Genomic DNA, 16,675 nt, shown 5'->3' on the forward strand with positions numbered 1-16,675 from the left:
ACCTGACGCAAGAAATGAATCAGGGGCTGTGAACAGTCTAGCAACTTGTTTTTCTGCTGTTTTAGGGCTGGAACAGCAGGGCAACCTGTTATGAAAGTGATGCTGAGGTGTGATACAGTTGGACAACCAATCTTAATGCATGAAGAGCAGCTGGAGTAGCAACTGCATCAGCAGCATATCATATCGTTGGCAACAGCTGGAAAGCCACTAAATTCAGCAGACCGCCTGCATTTAAGTGGATTAGGGTTTCAGCTATAGCTGCTAAACCCTAAAAACCAGCTGATGGCCGCTGTACACAGCATTACCAGGGTTGAAATCCAGAATTCTCTCTCTCTTCTTTCTTCTCTCTCATATACAAACTTCATGCATGCACCATTCAGTAAAGAAAACTGGAGAATTGAGCCTCAAATTTGAGCTTGATTGTGTTATGGTTGCTGATTTGCTAATCTAACTGTGTAACCAGCAAGGATTTAGCATTTGGATTGCAGCATTGGAATGCATCCATGCATGCCTTTGTGATTGAGGATGGTTGTTGATGCAAATTTTGGCAATGGACAGTAGAACACATGAGATTTTGGATCTACATGGGAGTTGATTAGCATGCCACCACAAAGGACAAGTTGGGGCTTGATGCTACAAGTTGTTTGAGACCTACATGCAAGTGTTCTTGGCCCAATTTGTACCCACCTATGCTTGTAAACTAGAGACAATTTGAAGCTTCATAAGGCTCTTCATTGGAGACATTCAAGCAAGTGCTCTTGACCCAATTTGTGTCTGATTATGCATTAGATCAAGGAGCAAATTAAACTTGATGGTTCTAGGTTACAAAGGTCTTAAACAAAAAATAGATGCATTACACACCATAGTTGGATTCAAATGCATATGATTGGTCATAGCAAACATTAGCAGACGTCTAGTATGAGAAGGTACAAAATGGCATTTCAGACATGGCTTTTTTTAAGGGCTTAAATAAAAAGCCCACAACTACATTTTTTGCCTACCGACCTGCTTTCAGCAATTTTCATCATTGACTCCTACACTTTTCCTACATATGCAACCTATTGCGCAATGTGTTGTGTGCTCACTACTGAGTGCTCAGCCACATCCTCTCTTTTCTCGATTTGTGCGTGTCATCCTTGCACAAGGGCCATGCTAATCTTCTCTGTATCATTCCAATTTTATCAGATGTCTCCAAAGAGACAGCCACATCCTCTCTCTCTCTCTCTCTCTCTCTCTCTCTCTCTCTCTCTCTCTCACACATCTCAATTTTTCAGGTCATGATTCACCATGGTTTGAAAGCAACGAAAAGTGTGGCAATTTTCCACTGAACTGCAGAAATTGAAGAATGAACAGTGTACTACGCAATGCAAATATTGTTCCCACGCATGGAATGGTGGCCATGTGCCCACATCTTGGGGCTGAAGGGATTTGAGGTTGATAAATACTCTAGTGCACCCCAAGATGTAAAAGATGCAAGTCGTAGATTGCATGTAAGTGCTCCCATGAGTTTACGTGATGCATTGGATGCAAAGGTTTCTGAATTAGGAGATGCATTAAGAAGTGCTAGTGCCAATGTGGTTGATTCTTCCTCTCAAGCTAGTGATGCTCATGGAATGATGCCTTAAAAGCGCAAAAAGACCCCTTGTTTCAAAGTTGGGACATACAAGCAAGGAAAGAGAGAGCAATTGCTATTCGTCGTTTCTTTTATGCAGAGGACATTCCTCATTGGAAGGTGAGAAATCCTTACTTTCTTGATATGAAGGCAATTGGAAATGTTGGCCGAAGCTTCAAGGTCCCTTCATACAATCACTTGCGCACTAAAGAATTGGATGATGAGGTCAAATGTGTGCAAAGAGATTCACTTGATCTTAGAGAGAAATGGAAAAGATATGGTTGCAGCATTGTTTGTGATCAAGCAAATGTGATGGTTTCATCAATATCTTTTCCATCAAAATGGTTCCATCGCAAACAAGCATTGTCAACCCATTATCAATCTAATGGTTTCATACATGTTTGGTTCCAAATTCTTGCGGTGAGTTGATACAAGTGGTGAGTGTAAGTCAAGAGAGTATATCTTTGAATTCTTGAGAGTGCCATTCTTGAAGTGGGACCTCAAAACGTAGTCCAAGTGTGCATGGACAATGCAACCAATTGTGTTCATATCGGTCACTTGGTTGAGGCTTGAGTAAGACTGACCGACCATCTTTTACACCCATTGCACATGCCACTGCCTTGATTTTTTCTTTAAGGGTATTCAAGAACTTTCTTGGGTGAAGCTTGTTTCCAAAGAAGCTGTGAAAGTAGTGACATTTGTCACACGAAAAATATAATTCTTGCTGTGTATAGAAAGTTTAGTTCAAAGATTTGCTTAAAATAGCATAGACTTGGTTCGCATATATGTTTATCATTTTGGCAAACATATCGAATGAGAGTCTTCAATGGATTGTGCCGCATGGTCGTAAATGATGAGACGGCTGAAAGAAAGTGAGCAGAAGTGCCAAGGGTTTGCAAGTTTCATCTATTATCTTAAGTTCTTCATTTTGGATCAATGCTAAGATGATTGTGGGGCTATGTGCTCTAGTTTTAAAGATTTTGCATCTTGCTGATAGAGAGGGTATTAGCATGGGGTTGGTGTATGAGCTCGCTGATCACATGATAGAAAAGACTGAAAATCTTGAGGTTTTTTATGCTACCAAGCTACATCAAGCCAAGGCATTTTGTGTAGACCGATGGAACATGATGCACTCTCCATTGCATTCCTACGTTTGTGCTCCATCCTGTTTGGAGAGTGAAAAATCCTAACATGGACAAAGAGGTAAGGGTCAAATGTATGTGGTTAAACATATTACAAAGTATGATGTAAGTGCTCAAGGGGAGTTATATGATGAACTAGATAAGTAGTAAGTCTAAGTCAGGTGCATTTGCGCATCCCATTGCAAAGGATGAGAAAAGGATGCATCAAGGTGTGAAATGGTGAAAAACTTTTGGGGTAAAGACATCAAATTTGCAGCATCTGGCACTTAAGATACTGTCTCAAGGCACTTGTGCTTCACCATGTGAGAGAAATTGGAGCACTTTTTCTCTCATTCATATGAAGAAAAGGAACAAGCTCAAGCCAAAGAATACAGAGAAGCTTGTTTTTATACACACCAATTTGCCTCTCATAAGCAAATTGAAAGAAAAAGGATTTGAGAAGATTGAAATGACCTTGGAAATGCTAAACAAGAAAAAGGATGATGAAAGGCTACTTGCTTTGCATGAAATGAGACATGAAGATTATGAAAATTATACTCCTGTGACAATAGGTGTATCCAATGTTGGTACCTCTAGTGTGCCACAAGATAATGTGGAGGATGAGGATGAGGAAGCCACAGATGAAAATGAGTCATCTTGAGTAGCACATGCCATAGCAAGTCTACAATCTTGAGTCTTGACCATTGTCTCTTCAATCTCTTTAGCCTCTTGGCTTGTCTAGAGTCTTGCATACTATGGTGTATTATGAGTCATGACATTTTGTGATCTTAGTGGGCTGATTATAATCTCAAATTTCATATAGTCCCCTTGTCAAATTTCAATGTCTTTTATGCTTGTTTTTCAAAGTGTAAGCTTTGTTGAATTGTTTATAATTCATATTAAGGTTCAACTTATCATTCTTATATTTTTCTAGCCTTTTAAGTAAAAAACCACGGCAACATATGATTCAGACCCCCTTCATACTACAATCAAACTTTCATACCCATACATTTATGGAAGTATGAAATATATGTTAACAACTATGAAGATACTTATAAAGTGGGGAGAAGATGGCAGTCCATATGCTAGGTCCAACAACATGTGAGCCAAAGGGAGTAGAAGGTTATTGGCTGGAAGGCCTTGGCCCTTAGTACACCACTCCTCATTTACATGGTCGGAACACTAGCATTGTGTGCAAAACCTATTCCTTTTAGGGAGCTCCTCCCACATTGCTTTAGTTTCTTTGGTTTCATCTAATGAAAGAGGTGTCACCCTTAGTTTGAGTTGCCTTTACAGCTTTAGAGTTTTAGCCAACTCCAAGTGTTTCTCTTCATAGAAGTGGTTACCAAAGCCCCCTCTCAATATGAAAATGAGAAGAGAACTCCTTATCAACTTGGTCATGCAACCTCACATAAAGCAAAAACTAGCATTTGAACTCACAGAATATCAACAATCGAGCCGATAAAATGATGTTCTGAATTAAGTCAAAGTATTTAGAAGGTAACTTGTTTAACAAAAAATGTAACCTAATAGTCATCTGACTAAAGTGGACCAATAGTGGCGAACTCGACAAGCAATCGTCTACATTCAATCAGCTTAACTTTCACATCATCCCCTTCCTTAATAGAAAAGTCTTGCAACTCATAATCGAGATTCATGCGTCGGTTTCAATCTCTTACCATATAATGGTCAACAAAATGACTCCAACCCTTGGATACTAGGGAAAAATGTTGTAATTGAGAGTGGACCTCAAGAAGTAATCTTTGTATTAACTCCACATTTATTGTAGCATCATGAGCTCTCCATTGATGAATATGGTCACGATGGGCCAGCTCAAGATTCAACACAAGCTCTAAACCATCTACTAGGTCCCTAAGACACTAAGACTCAAGCACTTGTTACATTAGATTAGACCAAGTGGTGAAATTCAACCCATTGAAATGAGTCTTGTCCATAAAGGCATTCTTGGCCATAGCAACAAGAGTAGTAGTGTTGAGGGAGTAATAGTAGTGGGTGGATAAGGTGGGTAAGGTAGGAGAGTGGAATACACTTGGAAATGAACCCTAGAGTATCCACCATGCATGCGGAATGTGTATACACTGCATCCAAAAGTGGGTGTAAGTAGGTACAAGCTAACTAGACATGGGTATGTGGGTAAGGTAGGGGAATGGAATACACTTAGGAATAAACCCTAGAATGTCCACTATGCATGCACAATGTGTGCACAATGGATCCAAAAGTGTGTATGGGCTAACAAGACAAGGGTATAATATCCGCATGAGTAGCCGAAGGAAGGGGGATAGGGACATTGTTAGTAGAGGATGAAAATCCCTATGTGAAAGTGACCCATGCAGTGTGGAACAACCCACCATAAGTAAAGGATGGATATCCCTACATCTAAGTCATCCCATAATAGACAAATGTGCTTACTTGCAGGTGTGCGTAAGAGACAGTGTTAATGGTTGGCATTCTTGTTAATAATGTACCAAGGTGCACATTCGTATTCACCTATGCATAGCTACCATGTGATGCTGGAGAAAACATGGTGGTAGAAACAAAAACAGATGATCCTAATCTTAGCATACTTGATCCAACTATGGAATTAAATCCTGAGCTATTGAACGCAAATGAAAGAAAATCAAGAAAAGAGAGTGGGATGGGAAGGAATAATAAACCAAAAGTGCCAACTCCATACTGTAAAGAAACAAAGGATATGATGCAAGGCGCATCTATATATGCAACGTCTAGAGCCTACTCTATTGAACTTAACATAGTCAAACCTATCATGATCGATATCGTGCAAACTAGAAAAAGAAACAAGGATTTTGTATCGTACAACTCAAAAGGGTTACACAAACCTGACACAAGGCATGGCTCCAATGAAGAAGATGGATTGCCAATTGTCTAGGATGAAACATGTCCTCCCAAAGTGGAGAGGTCGCTTGCCTTACTAACAACTTATCATGACTCATGAACAAGGTTCCGAAGAGTGTAACGGGAATATTTGATGCACAAGATTTCATTGAAATTATCTTCCGTCATGTGCCCTGCATCTAACCAAGAAGAAAAAAGAGATGATTGTAGTCTCCCTTTGGCAAATGACTCAGAAGAAGACTATGAAGCTAGAATAAAACAGTCGGGATGGGTGAGCACGAGTCATTCCTTTCACCTCCCAGCCTTGCCTAGTATATTGCTGGCTAGACTATCGTGATCCGATTGCCAGCCGTCAAACCTTGGTGAGTCCTACTATTCTTGGACTCTCTTCATTTCTAGGAACCCCTTAACCCCGTTCGGGCGCCCAAGAGCCCGGACGGTCATCCTCGTGCGTGTTCCCCTTGATTTACCTTAATGTCACATTAAATGTCACTTTAATGTCACATTCAATATTTGTGACCTTAATGTCACATTAAATATCACTTTAATGTCACATTAATGTCACATTTCCTTCCCCTTAAGAATTGGTTTCGTCCTTGAAAACGATACTTGGAAAGTCTAACTGTAAATCGGGAAACCTTTTCTTTAAAGTACTTACTCGCTCCCATGTTGAGCTTTCTTCTGAACAATCTTTCCACTTAACCAAACATTCTTGATAAATAGTATTCCTTGTTCGTCTATTATAAACATTCAATATTCATTCTGGTTCATGTGGATTAGATTGGTCATTGAACAGCTCCTCAATGTCATCATTTAAGATTAGATTATCCAAATCACCCAACTTCTTCCTTAATTTACTTACATGAAAAACTGGATGTATTTTACTACCAGCAGGTAGTTGGATCTTATAAGCCAATTCTCCCACCTTTTTAAGTATTATGAAAGGACCACAATACCTTGGTGAAAGCTTTGGACATTGTCCCTTTTTCATAGTTTTAGTTTGTTTAGGCACCTTAAGATAGACCAATTCTCCTTCTTCAAAGGAGCTGTCTCTTTGGTGAGGATCTGCATATGCTCTAGCTCGATTTTGAGCCTTTTTAATATTTTCTTAAGCAAATTTTAACATACTATTCATATCCTCCAAAAAGTCTTTAGCTGGCTGAACCTTTTCCTTATGTAGTCCTACTGCAAAAGTAGCTCTGGGTTGAAACCCATACATTAACATAAATGGACTATATCCAGTGGAAGAGTGCTTGGCACTATTATATGCAAACTCTGCTATCGGTAGATACTCTTCCCAATTAGTTTGTCTTTTACTTACATATGCCCTAAGCATATCTTCAAGAATTTGGTTAACCCTTTCAGTTTACCCATCTGTTTGCGGATGATCAGCCGTACTCATGCTAAGTTTAGTATCCAATTTCCTAAATACTGCACGCCAAAATTGGCTATCAAATTTTCTGTCCCAATCAGAAACTATATTTGCCGGAAGGCCATACAATCGGTATATGTTCTCTACGAACAATCTAGCCAATTCTGGTGTTTTAACATCAGTTGAAGTTGGAATTAACCTAGCCATTTTGGTTAACCTATCCACAATCACCCACACGGAGTCATGCCCACTCTGTGTTCTGGGTAAAGCAACAATAAAGTCCATGGAGATACTCTCCCATTTTCCCGAAGGAATCTCTAGTGGATGGAGAAGTCCTCCCATTTTTAATCTTTCAGCTTTATTAACCTGGCATTTATTACATTTCACCACATAGTCAAGGACGTCCTTATTTATTCCAGGCCAATAGAACTGCCTTTTAATAAGACTATAAGTCTTATTAACTCCTGGATGTCCCGCGCTAGGGATATCATGACACTCAAAGAGTATCTGGCGCCTTATTTCTTTATCTTTTGGGACACACACCCTATCCTTGTAGAGTAAATAACAATTATCAATGGTAAAATTTTTCCACTTAAATCCGGTTTGAGCAACCCCCGATGCTCCATTTCCTTGTTGAACATCCTCAGATATTCCTTCCTCAGTGGAGACGCTTCCATTTGAATCCCCATTTTTTATTGCTTCCCATATGTTGGAATATGTCAGATCAACCTTGTATTTCCCTTTTAAAGATTCAAGCAAGTTGGAAGTGAACTGAGTAAAACTCAATTCATTAATGATGGGCATTCTGCTGAGTGCATCAGCTACTATATTATACTTTCCTTTTCTATATCTTATCTCATAGTCGAACTCTTAGAGGAGTTCGGCCTATCTAGCTTTACACCCGTGTAAATCCGGTTGATCATTAAGCCACTTAATGCTTTCATGATCCGATAAAATCAAAAGTTTGGCACCATACAGATAGTGCCTCCATTTCTTCATTGCATGTACTATTGCATATAGCTCCCTTTCATAAACAGAATAATTCAGTTTTGCACGGTCTAATTTTTTGCTTTCAAAAGCAACTGGTCGATCTTCTTGTAATAAGACCACGCCTATCGCCTTGTCACTAGCATCAGCTTCAACCACAAACGGTTTATTGGGATCCACTATTAATAATATTGGAGCTGTAGCAATAGCTACCTTAAGTTTTTGAAAACTTTCATTTTGGTCTGTTCCCCAATTAAAACTTTTCCTTTCCCTTTAAGTTGGTCTGTCATTGGAACAGCTATTTTTGCATAATCTCGAATGAGTCTACGATAAAATCCAGATAAACCTAGGAAGATCTGCAGCTCTTCCAGGTTCCTTGGAGGTGGCCATTCAATAATTGCCCTTACTTTTTCTGGATCCATGTTGATTCCCTCTTTCGAGATAATATGCCCCAAATATTTGACCTCTTGTGCAAAAAATTCACATTTAGTTTTCTTCGCATAAAGGGAATATGTTCTTAACAGTTGGAATACTAATTGTAAGTGTTCCAAATGTTCTTCTCTTGATTTACTAAAGATCAAGATATCATCTAAGAAGACGACTACAAAATGTCCTAGATAGGGCCGTAAAACACTGATACCAATGACAAATGACTCAGAAGAAGACTATGAAGCCAGAAGAAAACAGTCGGGATGGGTGAGCACGAGTCATTCCTTTCACCTCCCAACCTTGCCTAGTATATTGCTGGCCAGACCATCGTGATCCGATTGCCAGCCGTCAAACCTTGGTGAGTCCTACTATTCTTGGACTCTCTTCATTTCTAGGCTCCCCTTAACCCCATTCGGGCGCCCAAGAGCCCGGACGGTCATCCTCGTACATGTTCCCCTTGATTTACCTTAATGTCACATTAAATGTCACTTTAATGTCACATTCAATATTTGTGACCTTAATATCACATTAATGTCACACCCTTGTTGGGACCATAATATCCTCTTAAGGCCTCTAGTAATGGAAAAGCCCAAAAAAACACACTAGGATCCCAAGAGGAAGGAGTCTCAAACATTGGGAATTGATTATGTGTCAGCTATGTATCTCACATAAAGCAAGTCTCCACTATAACTACAAGATACATTTTAGAAAAGCACCAACTCTAATACCATGATGCTAGGCCCACCTAGTTGTCCACATCCAATGAACGAATCGACTCGTCCGATCCATCCCGTCCAATACGACACATCCAATGCATCCCATCCAAACTATCTGACGGTTTTAAAGTGTCTGTTTGTGACCATTTGGGGTAGTTGTAGGTTTTGTTTAGGCTTCCTCTTCCACAATACAGGTGCACATATCCCAATCTCTTATTTTCATGAAAAAGTTTAAATTAGTGTTTGTTGTCCCAATCAATCTCTCTCTCTCTCTCTCTCTCTCTCTCTCTCTCTCTCTCTCTCTCTCTCTCTCTCTCTCTCTCTCCTTTTATGGTAATATATTTTCTCCTTCTCTTTCTACTCTAATTTCAAATTCAAATCTCAAGCTCCCTACTCTATACCCCCTACTTCCTCGAGCTCTCTACCCTACCTCTCAAGCTCTCCTTCGCCCTACCTCCATCTTCAAGCTCTTAATGTGTAAACTCCTAGTATAAAGACTCTAAATGTTTAAGGTGTCTTATTTTAAGTCCCAACATTAAGAATAGACCTTAAAATTATTATTTATGTCCCAACGTAAGTAAAGGCTTGAAACTTATATATACAACTTTTTTGCATTGGCATAGCATCAAACATAGGTCCAAGATTTATTAGTCCAATTGTACTAGTATCGGATGGTATTAATCTCACGCCATTGGATGTGACAACTATGTGCTAGGATTTGCACTAAGAGAGCACAAAATGTACAAGCATGACTAAAACTGAAAAACTCAAACAAGAATGCAATAGATGCAAAAACACAAACACAAACAGAGAAGAAAAAAAACTATGAAGTAAATGAACCAATGATGTAGATGAATGAAAGAATGTACAGATGCTCAAATGTGAGGTGCCTTCTCCAACAAACCCAGAGGAGTCCTCTTACTAGTCGACCGAAATTCATAATCATGCACATCACCATCCAGTCTCTCCATGGGAAACCTAAGACTTAGTTGAACATGGAAATCTCACTTCTACTTCACAGGGGAAGCATGGACAAGTCACCCGTGACAAAAATCTAACGCCCACCTAAGAAAGACCACTTTGTAATCAATCAAAGATAAGAGTGAGATTAACACCACACTTGGTTCAAAGAGAGTGAGAGACGGGGAAAGTGTAACTCAATCCCCCTACGCATAAGGTGAAATCTTAGCTCTGGCCTCCTAAAACGGTATTAAACCTAGTAACTAATCCTATCAATATTGGGAGGGTCACGATTTAATCAGCTCTATCTAGTGTTGGAAAGTTACCCGACTTATCGGGTCCACCCAGCCATAGACCTTCAATTGTCAGGATCAAAGCCTCCCACTTTCCTCAATTCAGTTTGCTTTAGTTTTCTAATTAGCAAAGCATACTACCATGTTGTTTGGACGTATAAAAACAGCTTCCTTTTATTAGTCTGTAAAAATGGATTCATTAAACTCAATCTTTAGCACATAACAAACAATTTGGAAATCAAATACTTTATTTCATAATAACAAGCAAAACCATCCCTCCGCAGACTGGTACAAAATCCGTCTTTCTGCAGAAAGACATTGTCCAGTCTAGGATAGGACCTTCCAATCCCTGAGGATTGAGTTATATGTGATCGCACTCCGTTCACAATCAACAAGAAATTTACTAGCTCAAAGCCTCTCTAAGCTTCCCTATGCCTCAAGAGCCGTCTTACATAACAAGGACACTTATCATTTGGCCCTTTGCCCTCTCAGGTGCTCAAGTGATCAAAAACCAAAAACACCTATCTCCCTCGAGAGCATAGGATCCCTACCGCATGTGAGTTTTTCCACGCTCCACAGAGTGTGAGGGAGCATTGGGTCGAGGACCCCAGTGTCCCAAACCACCACAATTCACAATTCATCCAGCTGTGCAAGCACAAAATTATAAGAGACATAATTCATCATTCAGAAATCAAAAAACAGTCTATGACCATAAAACATTTTTAACATACTTGTCAATGTATATGATACATAGAATCTATCCCCTCATCAACTCCCGTGTTCTTTCCTAAAAAGCAATTAATAATACTAACATGTTTTTATAAGTTTAAGCACGTTCTAACTAATCATAATCTATGTAGCAGACTTATCCTATGGGCTTCTTTAGCAATAGAAAATTTAGGAAGTTGTAGAGTTAATAGCTTAAAAGTAATCATTTTCTTATGTACTAAACCTTATTCTCTTCATTCGGCTATCCATTGTGACAGGTTATGACCACAACCTCAGTTTCTTGTGAAATAACCGGTCCTTCGGGTTGAATGGATTCAAGATTAACTTCCACTTGCGCTTCAACTTCGTGTTGAGTTCCCTCAGCAATGACTACTTCCTCGCGTTGGGAAGCTCTCCGAGCATGACCTCGCTCAGCATCTCGACGTCTCTTGAGAGCCATGAAAGAAGCTTGATGAATTTGAGCAGTGCTTCCACATGGATGTGAAGAGAGAGAGGATCAACCGATTGCAACAAAGCTTCGTCGTGTCAACAACAAAGAGACTTCTACATAGGTTGTTGTTGGTTTTTCACGTGACGCTCTACCCCTGTTTATATAGTAATCAGAAGGAGGGGGAGGGAGGGGAAACAAAGAGAGAATGCTTGCTTTTAGCGTTTTTTATGATATCATCGATGACAAAGAGAAAAAGGCTTGCTTTAAGCGTTTTTTAGAACATCCTTGATGACAAGACAAAATGCTTACTTTTAACGTTTTCAATGACATCATCGATGATGTTAGAGAGAGGGCTCCATTTCAGTAGTGTGAAGATCAAAATTTACGAACATACCAGCGAGCACCACGCATCGTGTCGTCAGATGACCGTCACTCCAAAGCTCACGACCAAGGCAACGACCAAGGCATAGACCTTGGCATCTTAGCCTTACATACTTGGCAACAGGCTACGAAAGCTTCGTTGGTACCGTTGGCTGCGTGCAAGAAGCTCCCACCAACTTGTAGGAGAAGCTTCTCGGGAGATCACCCATCCCGACAGTGCCATCATCCAAGTGCACTTAACTACCAAGTGGCTGTCCACTAGGCTAGTTCTTTTTGTTGTTCTATACTACAAACATAGTTTTAATACGCTTGTCTTAGGAGAGTTTCCCAAGCCTTCCTTCCATGAACTGGCATATAATACCTCATCAATTATTTTCATAGTTAGAGCTGCTTTTTAAAAATGTGCAATCTTTACCATTTTGTTTTCAACATAAATCAATTTTTGGAATGTATACGCACATTATTTATTAAAATAAACTAAGTAATGGGGACATTACATCAAAGGTAGAGAAATGGGAGTAGTCAGAGAGTGACATCCATAGGAGACGGATCCCAAGGTCTATACCCACCAGTTGGAGCTGAGAATATGCTGAAAGTGGAACGGCAGCAAACTAGAAACCAAAACGCAACAGTTTAAAGGCTGAGCTGAATCTAGTAAATGCAGCTGTGTATGGACTCAAGACAGCAAGGCGACACCTGAGAACAAGGCACTTGGACTAGAGGGTGTGTGGTAGTAGTGAGGGCTGGACAGACAGCCAGTGGAAGAGGGATGGTGATGTGGCAGCAATCATGAATGGTCAAACAGCCATTGGAAGAGGCATGACCTGCAAAGGAAGGATGACCTGGGTGGCTGGGCAGCCTCCTATTTATAGATGTGGATCCTCCCAAATTAGGGTTTTCAATTATGGGGCACAGAAACTTTGGTAATCTTTGAGTTTTGGGGCTGTTTTAATGAGCTACTGAAGATTTCATGTGGAATGCATCTTTTTTCACTTAACACTCCACCCCTTCCCCCTATTGTTTTCACCCTGCTTTCATCTTTTCTCAGAATCAAAAACTTCCCTCTACGATCTTCTCTATTCATGCCCACTACCTATGTTTTGCTGCTCAGCAGCTTGCTGGTTGTTTGACAAAGGCCGGAAGTGCTGTGTTTTGAAGCTGGACTGCATGGTGGGCCTCTAATAATGCTGGAGATCTAAGTTCCTAATGGAGCAGCTGCTGGATTGTTGCATTTCTGCTATAGAGGACTGTTGGTTGTTGTGTTTCTAGTCTCGACAGCACCTAAAGGGCGAAGACCTTGCATTTGGAGGTCACCTATCCTGAAACTCTTCAATACTTCCCTCTTCTACACTTACGGGATAATTTTCACAAAGTTTATTTCTCAACAAAGTTTATGGGATGCCAACTCTTGGGACATGATTGTGACTCAGTTTGCTCTAGCTCCCAAGCTCAAGGGTGAGCCTATTTGGCTTTATGGCTAGGAGGTGAGTCTTGCGTTATTTGCCATGGGTATCGCTTGTGTTGTGTCTCCATGTGCAAGTTGCATGCTAGGGAAACATTTCATTGGTATCAAAGCATCAACCTAACATCTAGTGTAGAATACAATGACATGCACAAAACCATCATTCACTCGCGAGACCGTTATGGTCCACATTTGACAAGTACAATGTTATCTCATTTAGGGTGGTATGGGACACTACTAGTGAGAGGCACACACAACTACACATGTTGTAGGTGGTGTATTGTTTTTTCCCAATACTTGTGTTTGTGATCGCATTGGGATTATGCTTTTGCACAAAAGAAAAATTCGATGGTGCTTGCAATTGGGGCCTCGGGAGCTGCCACTCCAAGGCCATGGTAGACCATGATTGGCAACCGGAAAGATTTTGTCACATGGGCAGGTAGGTATCAATAAAATATGTTTTTAGCATTATCATTCACATTCACATATAACGTTAATAATATAATAAATGTTAATGTTCATCTTAACACGTAATGTTAGTGCATCCATTAACATTCAGCGTTAATGGTGAGATTAATCTTAAGTCCAATTTTAGTGTTAATGTATTTAAAATAAAGATGGTAATGTGCTGTCCGAGAGAGAGAGAGAGAGAGAGAGAGAGAGAGAGTGTGTGTGTGTGTGTGTGTGTGTGTGCTAAGGGGGAGAGAGAACATGTGGCAAGAAGAGAAGAGAAAGCACATTATTTGGCATGTTTCAAAAAAAGAGTGACTATTGTTGACACAACAACGTGTGGTGATCAGATGGATGGCAACGATGCTACAACTGCCCATATGGTGGTCATCTTTAAAGGGATGAACCTTGAAGTGGAAGCATGACCGGGAGTAAGAGCTATGGTGGAAGGAGCACGAGAGTGTGGAAACTCCAATAGTCACAATGTGTGACCAGCCTTACCTTTATTCAAATGTCACTAAAAGAATAAAGAATGAAGTGGCAGTATTGGGCGCTCGCCACCTGCACTGTGCAAGTGTGGGGTACTATTAGTACAGTAATACACAAGTCGCTAGGCAAAGGTGCCTTTATCCCCAACAACCTCCCACTTAAAGGCGAATCTACCTCACCAAAAAGAAAAAAGTACAAGTATGCATAGGTACAACAGGATAAGGAAAGACATCATCTCATCCTATGCCCATCATCTTCCTAAGGAAGGCAAAACGCTCCACTGAGAGACTTTTCGTGAGCAAGTTTGCAAGATTTTGATCAATCCAGATATTGACAAGATCAACAATCCTGTTCTCAACAACCTCACAAATGAAGTGCTACCTCACCTCAATGTGTTTCATCTTCACATGGAAGACCGGATTCTTAGCTAACTAGATCGCACTTAGAGAATCCAAATGCAGTGTAGGCCCTAGGGATAGCATCTGTCATACCAAGGTCCGCAATCAAATGGCCTAACCACATGGCCTTCTTACAAGCCTCAGTAGGTGCAATATACTCAATCTCTATAGTGGAGAGGGCTATGCATATCCACACCCTAGACATCTATGAAATAGCACCTCCAGCAAAAGTGAACACATAGCCAAAAGTGGACTTCCTTCTGTCTACATGCCTTGCATAGTCAGAGTCAATGTACCCCACAACTCATGTATCCTAACTGCCGTAACAAATGCACATATCAACAGTGCCCTTTAGGTACCTTATGATACCTTTCATGGCATCCCAATGCTTCTTACTAGGTGTAGCCATATAACATGCCACAGCACCAACTGCAAAAGTAATATCTGGACGGGTGGCTATCATGGCATACATAAGACTACTCACTACAGATGCATAGGGGATCTTGGCCATCTCGACCTTCTGCTCATCTATTTGCAGACAATTAGTATGTGATACATTCACATGAGAAGGCAATGAACAACCAATAGGCTTCACATCCTACATACGAAAGTGCTCAAAGACTTTACAAATATACTTCTTCTATGACAAATAGAGTAGTCCCTGAGACATGTCACATGTAATGCACATACCAAGTATATGAGAGACATGTCCCAATCTTTCATCTCAAAGCTCTTTTTAAGCTGAGCCTTAAGAGCATCCAGCTCATCATGAGCTTTCCTTGCCAAAAGCATGTTATCCACATAGAGTACCAAAACCAATAATGAACCATCACATGATTTCTTCATGTACAAGCACAAATCCATAGCACTATGACTATAGCCCTATAATTGCATAAAAGCATCGAACTTGCGATACCATTTTCTAGGTGTCTACTTTAGACCATAAAGACTATTTTTCAATCTACACACTAGATGTTCCTAACCACGCTCTGCAAAACTCTTAAGCTACTCCATGTATATCTCATCATGCAAGTCCCTATGTAAGAAAGTCGCCTTCATATCCAATTGATAAATGTCCAAGTCATGTTGGGCAACTAAAACCAAGACTAAGCGCAAGATAGTCATCTTGACCACACTTCATCAAAGTCAACACCATGTTCCAGCTTAAAACCCTTAGCAACCAATCTGGCCTTGTATACTAGCTTGGAGTAGCCATGGATACTTTTCAACTTGTACACCCACTTCCAAGGCAAAGCCTTCTTGCCACTAGGCAAGAAAACCAAGTCCCACGTATAATTATTATGCAATGAGTCTATCTCAAACTACATAGCCCTCTCCCAGGAGTAACAATCACCCCTGTGCATAGCCTCATCATAGATGAGAGGCTCTCTTGCAGTGTATAATGGTTAGGAGGGCGTCTATCTCTAGTACAATGCCTCAAGGCACGTACTACTACTTGTCCAATATCCTTTCTAACATTCTAGCCATAAGCATCAGCTACTGGTGCAAGCTGTCTAGCCGGCTGTGCCAGAGCAGGGGCTCCTCCTAAAAGATAACCCTATGTATCTCAACCACTTTCTCTAGCTATCTATACATCTTATCTTCATGGAAAACTACATCACGGCTACGGATGACTTTCCGCGCTTGCGAATCCCAAAGACAGTAAACATCTCACTTGCATCTCCATAGCTAAGGAAAATGCATTTTAAACTTTTCGGATCCAGCTTATTGCGTTGGTCCTTGCACACATGACAAAAGGCCTTACATCCAAAGATACGTAAATGAGCATGTAAGGGAGACTTTCCTATCCATACCTCCTTTGCAACTTGGAAGTCAATACCACTGCAAGGTGACTTGTTAATGAGATGCACGGTAGTAGAAACTTCCTCACCCCAAAAATGTTGTGGTAAGCCTGTTTGGCTAGGCATACTGCGACCCTCTCCTAGATAGTCCTATTCATGCGCTCAACCAT

General features: G+C 40.5%; 1 protein-coding gene and 1 non-coding gene across 2 annotated transcripts in view; both read right to left on the reverse strand.

Annotated features, from left to right (window-relative positions):
* FY (Transducin/WD40 repeat-like superfamily protein) overlaps positions 1-16,675 on the reverse strand; it is a 107,277-nt gene that overhangs the window by 21,728 nt on the left and 68,874 nt on the right. The window lies entirely within an intron of this gene.
* Positions 1,099-1,201, reverse strand: LOC148038062 (U6 spliceosomal RNA). The gene has a single exon (XR_015690477.1). It is a non-coding gene; the product is annotated as a U6 spliceosomal RNA (small nuclear RNA).

The sequence above is a fragment of the Lygodium microphyllum genome, chromosome 3, assembly GCF_053477565.2.
Source record: "Lygodium microphyllum isolate KBCC chromosome 3, Lygodium_microphyllum_v1.1.10, whole genome shotgun sequence".
Lineage (NCBI taxonomy): Eukaryota > Viridiplantae > Streptophyta > Polypodiopsida > Schizaeales > Lygodiaceae > Lygodium > Lygodium microphyllum.